Here is an 8,808-nt window from a genome sequence, read left to right on the forward strand (position 1 = left end):
ACAACAGCATGGGATTGTTAATCTTCCCACTTGCTGAAAGCAGTGATTTTTTTTTTCTTTGAGCTTTTTGCAAGCTAAGGCAAAGCTGCTTTTCCTGTTGTGGGGTAGAGGTCCAGGAAAACAGAGGCTCCCTCACATTTGCTTTCAAGCTCTTGGAGAACTTATAAATACTTTGTGACTGCTCTTAGAAAAATATGAATTTAGCAACCACCTTCTTTGGGGATGGATCCTTGGCTTGTGCAAACTGTCAGAGCTGAGTTGAAATCAGTTATGCAGTGCGGTATTTTGCTTTAACTCCATGCTCTAAGTCATTAAATCCCAAACTGAGAATGGCTGTGTCAAAACCCTTGAACCACCTGCTCAGCTAGAAAAGGAGCAAAGTCTAAGTATTTAGCTATATTAGATGTACACATGAAGATAATTCTGTGAAATTAAAATCCTGTTTGGGTGAACTTGTGCATTTTGATTCTGGGAGGAAAAGAGGGTGTATAAATGATTTGTGTGTGAGATCCACTGCCTCTCAGTTCAGCTGGGATCATCACATATCATCCTTAGCCATGAAAATCTTCCCAGCTGCCATAAACTGCTCTGTATGTACAGACCTTATAGTGTAGCTGCAAGTAACAAAAAACATCATAGCAAGGGTCATATTTTGATTTTTCTGGTTTGCTTTTGGACCATAAAGTCACCAGAAGGCATGGACAGCAGGAAAAGGGATTTATGTTCCCTGTCTCTTCCAATCTGAGAACTAGAAGGCATGAAATAAAACTAGGCAAGGCTAGTTTTGAAACAGAGAAAGGATTCCTTTTTCACAGCACTTGGCATTAGAAATGGGGACTCAGGGCCATGGGACAGTGGAGCTGCTGGTGACTCATGTACATGTGACAAAGCAATGGGGCACATCCAGAGACAAGAACTGCTTGAAGAGTTGTCAAATGCCAAGCCTCCCACACCAGGTGCAGCAATGCACCCTGCAGCATCTGTGAGAGCCCTCTGGTGAAGCACCACTCCGTGCTTGCCCTACCCATATTTCAGCAGGGAGGATACTGGTGTGATCAGCTGATCCACTACACTTTTTCTTATATTCTGGTTGTTCTATGCTGTAGTTCTGCAATATGACTCTTACACTCTTGCCTGTTGATAAATTGTTTGTATGGTGGATGGACAAAACCACTGGATTCTCTGGAGAGCTGAACTTCTACTTAACTATCTTCTGCTTGCTCTTTAGCTTGTACTTGAGTTTTGCCTCTACATTCAGTTATCTCTGTTCATCTGAAATTTACCCAGACTAATGAGTAGCCTTGTGTTAATGGAAGCTTCAGTTTTCTGTGGATAAATTATTTAGGGAGAGGAGGAATAGAAGACTGTTCTATATTGAGGACTAGGACTTCTAAAAATAAATAAAAAGAAAAGTAAGTCAAGAGTTAACAAAATATTACTTCATCAAAATAAACACATCTAAAGGAACAATACATTGTAGAAATATCCATAAGCACACCTATATTAGCAAACTTGAGACAATACATTTCTGTGGGAGGCTAATGTAAAAAAGTATGTTTCCCTTGTGAAAACATCTTTGACAATATCTGTTTGTTTTACCATTTTTCAATCTTTTTAAAATGTGTCATTCCCTATCTATATGGCTTATTCATGCAAAAGTGTATATGTAGTCCTAATTCTTGCTCCATTCCCATTGCAGTCAGAAAATCACTATCTGATTATACCCTAAATTGGGAATTCAGGTTTCAACTTGATTTGTTGTTTGAAGGTTTCCTTTTGTTTTCCTTCTTTTTTTCTCTCTGTGGAGAGATCTTCTTGTTGCTACAGCCATGCAACAGAGATGATTCATTCTGGATGGGAGAAATCAGCTTTGTCATGATGGCAAGGGGAAGAGCTTAGGTTAGTATAGGAGTTATATCTTGCAGGATTTATATTTTTATTATATATTTGTTTATTATATTTGCATATACTTTTATTCTATCCTATCATATGTAAATGTATTATGTATTTATGTAATCCAGTAGGAATTAGACAAGTCTAATTTTGCTGATGGTTACTGGATCTCCCCAGATATTACAGAGTAGAACTTCACCTGGTGTGGGAAGCAATTGCTTAGGTGGTAACAGAGACTTTGACAAATTCTGGTTACGCCTCAAAGATTTGAAGACTCTCTGGCTTGTTTTATGCAGCATGACTTCTTCTTGTAGGCATTACAACATTTTTCCTTGGTGAAAATGGTAATCCTGTAAATTTTCCCACTCCTCTTAACTTGCCCAAAAGTGGCACAGCATTTAGAAGGAGCCACAATTTCTCAGTAAGGGAAATTAATTATCCATGCCACCCATTGCTGAGATTTCCAAAAAGAAAGATATTAAAGTATGATTGTTTTCTGTAATGTCAATACCTGCACTCTAAGAATTAGAGGTATTGCAAAGTTAGTTGACTTAGCCCACCAATGGTAATGATGTTTTGTTACCACAGAGAAGATTCATGCTGTATTTAGTAATTCATAGTTCTGATTGTACAAACCTATTCCTTTGTGCTGTGATAAACTAGCCTGGGAAACCAGACATGGGAGTCATAAACTGGGCCTGGCAAGAAAAAACTTGTGGCCAAGTTGGGGTCAAGTCCTAATTTTTTTTTCTTTTCAAAATGAAGCCAGCATTTACCTGGTAGGAGTGATCAGGCTGACATGTAATAGACTATAAGAATGATAAATAGCAAAATTAATGAGAGATTATCACTATGACCTCAGATTTCTAATAAGGGGCATCTGTATTGCACCAACTTTGGACCAATTTCCCTTCCTGAAGGCAGGCTGAACTGGCTTAATGGGAATTGAGAAAACCCAACACTGAGTATTTCTCAAAAATCTGGAGAGCAATACACACTAGCACAATTTCACAGTACCAGCTCTACAGCTAAAACAATGCATTTCCTCATGCCAAGCTCCACTGCTGAGGCAGCCTTTGGAAAGTGATTGCACCCAGCACATCAAAATCTCAAGGATACAAGGGAACTGGATTGGAACTAGATGTTATTCATGGTCCCTTCCAGCCCAAATCATTCTATGATTCCACATGTTTTGCAACCCATCTGAAGACTGTGATCTTCCTTGCTCTTCAGGCTGTTCCTTGAAATGAACATCAAAGGATTTTTTAGGTCTTGCCACTGGGATTCAGAGCCCCATATGTCTTAGCCCTTTCTTTCAAATCCTATCATAACACAGCTTTGTAACATCTACACTATATACTATACAAGAATAAGGGGTTTTGCCTAATTTCCTGGGTTTTATAATACCTCTCTGCTCAACTGGCCAAAAGACACATATTTTATTTTAAGTGAAAGTTTTCCTGTTCCTGTTCTTGCCTTCCACTAATACTTAGACTAACACCACTTCACAGTGACCATGGTGAGCCTGTATTATGGTCCATGTATTTTTTAAGAGGCTGACAAGGAACATCTGTCCAGGCAGGAAAAAAGCTGTGGAAAAAGTTCTGGGGATTAAGTTTTCTGCATTTTACATTATAATGACATTTCCAATCACTTGAGAACCGCATGATTGCCTTTCATAGCTCCTGGGAATCTTGACTCAGTGAGTGAGAAATGTACTCTTAAATAACGGCACTCGTTCTAGATTTTCTCCTTAAGGATGCATCGGACCTTAATGAATCAGCTTTTTCATGCAATTCCAATCACTGTGTAAGTCTGCCCTCTGACACTGCCTGCATGCAAATCCTTCATGCATAATTCTCAGCACACTGAACTCTCTTGGCAAAAAGTCCGCAGGTTGCTGTCATTGTCAGTAGCTCTCCTGCTCTGCAACTTCACTGCCTTTTTGGCTGGGCTTTTTATTTGGTTTACTTTTCCTCTTGATACTGGGTTTTTGTCTTTCTGATACTATATAATTTTTAACCAACAGCAACCATATTCCTCCCAACATTGACAAAAACGGCTCCTGAAACTGGAGCAAGGAGAGGAAGCATGGCACTGGTCATTTAATCAGTCTTTTGTCTTGTACTTTAGAAACATTAATTTACATTAACATATGCAATTCCACAGGCAGCTCTGAGCCTTATCAGCCTTATGAATCTCATGATTGACTGTGGCTCTTACTAGAGTTTGGGCTATGCAGCTGAAACACAAAGGTGAGTCCAACTTTTTTAGGACACCTGGAACAAAAGGACTCCTTCTTCCTTTCCTTCCTGTTGGGGAAAACTGCCAGGAATACTTTGAAAAAAAGTATTTCAAAACTGCTTTGAAAATGCAATCGTCTAGAGGCTGAACCAGGGAGAAAGTGTTTTTTGGATTACCTAACTTCAGTTATTACATCATGCTAGTACAAGAGGGGAGCTAAAAGCTAGCAACGAGCTAGCATTTAAAGCAGCTATAAAATCACAGAAATGCAACGTTTAGTCTTTGAAATTTAACAATGAAAAGCATTCGATTCCTACTTTTATTTCCTGTTTTTATACAGAAGACTTAAATTTTATATGAGATTGTTTTCCCATTGTATATTACTGTTCCTGGACATTTCCCATTTCCCCAAAGCAGTACTGGTCCTCTGCACTGCTAAACCCATCAGACTACTGAGAACATGGGTCTGGAACAAAGAATGATCTACTATAATTACTTTTAGAAGCAATTGTACTTAAGAAGCACACGTATTCAATATGAATTATTATTTTTTCCTTTATCAATACATAATGAATTTATTACAGTTGGGCAATTTAGTGCACCCTTGTTTTCAATTTAATTGGATTCCCTTTAATGCCCATATTTAACTTTCTAGCTAAAAGGTTTGATATTCCTTTGAGAGTTGTATTTTCTTTTTCCCATATTACACATTTATATCTCTGTCTCTGTTGTGAAAGTCTTGCATGTTCCAGGTGGTTAAGAGGATAAAAACCAAGTAATTTATGCATGCAATAAAATAGCTTATTATAAAAGCTTGTCAAAAACATAGAACTAGAGTCAATGTATTTTTGAACTTTGAAAGCTACTTTCATGTGGAAAAGAGTTTCAAAATTTTAGCTGAATACAAAGTTATTTTCCGAAAAAAGTCAGTTTTAAAGATGGGACATTCTACTAACTGTTTTTCTATTTTCTACTTTATAAAGATGACAGAAGTTTGGTATAAAGCCAGAAATGTTTAGACCAAAAAATTGAGGGGAAGCAGAATTCCTATCAATATACTGAACTATTTTATTTGAAAAACAATTACAATCAGATATCAATTCATGATTATGTATTATTAAAATGACAACTTTTTCTTTCAGCTATTTTTAAATCTCTTGAAATTTAGAATTGCTAGATTTAAAACACACTGAATAGAACAATAAATTATTCCATTGTTTCAATGCCTTCACAGAGGTGAGAATGTATGTCCATACTGACAGTTCTAGGAACTTATTCCCACATCCTCAACCAACTTTGTTGTTGCTGCTGAAGTCATTGGGAGCTGGTTACCAAAGTACCTTGGCAAATGTGCTTCTTGGTGCTCCTGTTAGTGCAAGACTACTTTGGATATTTCTGACATCTTCCTTCAGATTTGTCAACATCATTTGTTTGATGCATTAAAAAAATCACAATCACCTAAAGCATCTGGGATAAAAATTATGTTCATCTCATCTCTTTGGTGATTCTGTCATACATCTTTCTATAGTTGAATATGAAATGATTTGGCTTTATTTAAGTTTTATTAGCCTCTAGATACAGGGACATGATATATTAAAACAGTAGTCATAAAACTGTGTCAAAAGATTAATGAGATCTTGTTGATGATGTGTTTCTTCTCATTTCATGATCAAGACTAGAGCACTTCAGTCATGCACTCTAACAGCTGTTGTTCATATTTATAGCAAGAGGTTTTCACAGAGCTGAAACTTTTAGGAGTTTAGGAGGTGGCAGGCCTATTCAGCTTCACTGATATGTCATTAAATGCAAATGTCTACATTAGTACAGCTTTAAAGTTCAAAATTCAAACATATAATTCATGAAAACTGAAAGCTAAAGTTCCCACACTTGTGTTAAATCAATCGTACTGCTCAGATTATGCACATTCAATTGTACATTGAATTGCAGAAACCAGGCAGTTGAATTAATATCTGCACACTCTAGCCAACTTCAGCAGAGAGCCTTAGCAGCTGAATTAACCAGCCCCAACTCTTTGCAAAGTGAGCCTGGACTGGAAAAGGGAAGAGACACAGGGACTAAGGATGCAGAGATGTGTGAGACAGTTCACATCTGACTTTGGCGTGCTACCTACTCTGAAAACTCAAATAAATGTTCCTAATACATTTCTCCATGTCTTTGCCGAAAGGTTTTGTCCTCCCTTCTGCTTAGACACAAAGCAGTTCAGACAAACAAACATACAAGTTTGTAGCAACACAATGCCTGAGAGATGCGTTTTGAGACAGGAATTTTATTTCTTTGGTCTTGAGCCGGCAACCTGAGCCTGTCTAAGCATTTCAATACATGACCTGTACTAAGGCCTGAGGGCACTGGCCATGCTCCTTGAATCTAAAGGACAAACTGACTTCTGCTGCTAATTTAAATCACAACAGAAAGCAGCTAAAAAGTTAGGGAGGGTATTATCATCATAAGGAGTCATGCTATTTTGATTACCCCACTTTTATCCCACCCTTTCACATGTATTTATTATTATTATTGCTGCTTTTTTTGTCCTCCAGTCCTGTAGCTTACTCCAAAATTCACACTTATATTTTGTAGGACTTATATCTAGAACAGAAATTGACACTTTTGGTGGGAAGACTAATAAAGCTTCAGTCAACTGTCAAACAGAAGCCTCAGTCTTTTGCTTAAATACTGTGCTAAAGTCATGTAGGCTTTTGATTTGTACCAAGGATTTACTAGTGGGTGTATTACACACCACACACACTCACCCTTCCCCACCCACTTACAGCTTCAAAGAATTGAGTATTCTTTGAAAGGTTATTCACAAAACATTTAGTACTTGCAGGACTTGAGCTGCATAGGATAAGGAGAAAAAAGGAAAAGAAAAACAACAACCCAACCAAAACCAACAAAAAACCAAACCAGACAAACCTGTAGTGTAATATTACCCAAGAGATGGTGATGTCAGCCTGTTAAGCTTTTTGCACAATTTTATAAGTGAACATTTTTGTTCTTGTAAAACTGAGTGAATTGTTTTCTGGATTGCTTATGACCCATTCATTTTTTTCTAAAGCCAGCATTTCACTTTCTGGGTCTGATTTCTGATTATTCAGGTTTTGCTTTAAGCTGCATAAACCCAAGTACCATTCTGGTTTGATAAATTCCTATTTTGCTTCATTTCACTGGAATGGAGCCTTTCTGCAAAAGTATTTTACATTATGGAACATTAAACAAACATAAAAGTGATAATTGATTCACACATTATCAAAATGAAATATCAATTTTTTTATATACCAAGTGTATAAAAGCTCTAAGTTTTGCTTTGCAAAGTATTTATTTTTAAGTAAAAACCCTCCCCCCAAATTCAAAATGCTATAAATTCCTGCAGAAAAGACATGTAGCAACTCTATGTTTTTCAACTGACTGATTTACAATAGATTAAAACAGTGAATTGTGTGAATAAGGCTGCTAGTTGACAATTTAAATTTAAATGTAATATATTTAACTTGCAATTTTCTACTGAAGTTTAGGAATTTTCTATTTGGTTACCCAAGCAGATTTAAGTATGCTACACTACTACTATCAAAACTGTGGGAAATTTTGCACTTTCACATGCATTTTCCAAAGCAAATATCTGGGCATTTGCCCCAGGACTGGGATAATACACTCTGTAATTACGATGAGGACAGTTTCCAGTCCTGGGTGTCCAGGGGGAGCTGCAAGAGGTGTGGCACCCTCAGTGTTACTGGAGGCTGGTGAGGGCAGCGACCCGAAAAAAGGCCACAGTCCCATCACAAGATACTGGAGTGTTCACAAATGTCATAAAACCATAACCACAAGGAGGAGAAAATTATAAAGCAATTATAATGCCCTATGCAGCTTGAACTGTGCAGGATGTTGTGTTACCCTATCCCTGTCCCTTTCTTCTTCAAGCTGTAGGGAAGGACATGAGGGGAAGTCAAAGTCCTGAATTTTACAGAGTAGTGCACTCCTTCCTTCCTCCAGTTCAAGCCCCAAAGATTTTCAGAGTCAGAAAAACAGGTAAATCAAACCTCTTAAAAGAAATAACATGTTTGTTGGGTGGCCATCCTATACAACATGTTTATATGTGATACCCCAGCAAGAAGAGGCTGAGATTGTTACAGAGAACGGCAAAAACAAACAAACAAAAAAAAAAACAACCAAAAAAACCTAACCAACCAACTAAATAAAAAAACCCCACCAAGACAAACCCAGAGCTCGGGATTTGAAAAATACTTGAAAGCTTTCTGCCTGAAGGCATGAATCTGTGCCTAATTTATGAGGAAATTTTTCCTAGGTACAAATTATCCTCTAACACTTTTACTCTGCATTTTCTTCTACTGTCATCATTTGCATCCTATTCTGGATGCCCCATGGGCATACAGGACCAGCAAATCTAAAATGGTAGATTACAGCATTATTTCTGCTAAAATCCTTTCCTTTGTTAGTTTCCTAAATAATCTGTTTATCTGTGTCTTGGTGCATCCAAAATGGCAATTTTCACACACAGGTTCCTGTATATTACTGTCTCATGAAGGCCCATACAACCTCAGTGTTCTCAGTGCTGTATAAAAATAGCAGCCTCATACAGATGTGGGGTATACATTTCAGGTGGTCACTTTTTGAAGACAGACAATGAATGTTGAATGA

This window comes from Lonchura striata, chromosome 4 (genome assembly GCF_050655825.1).
Source record: "Lonchura striata isolate lonStrDom1 chromosome 4, ASM5065582v1, whole genome shotgun sequence".
NCBI classification, from domain to species: domain Eukaryota; kingdom Metazoa; phylum Chordata; class Aves; order Passeriformes; family Estrildidae; genus Lonchura; species Lonchura striata.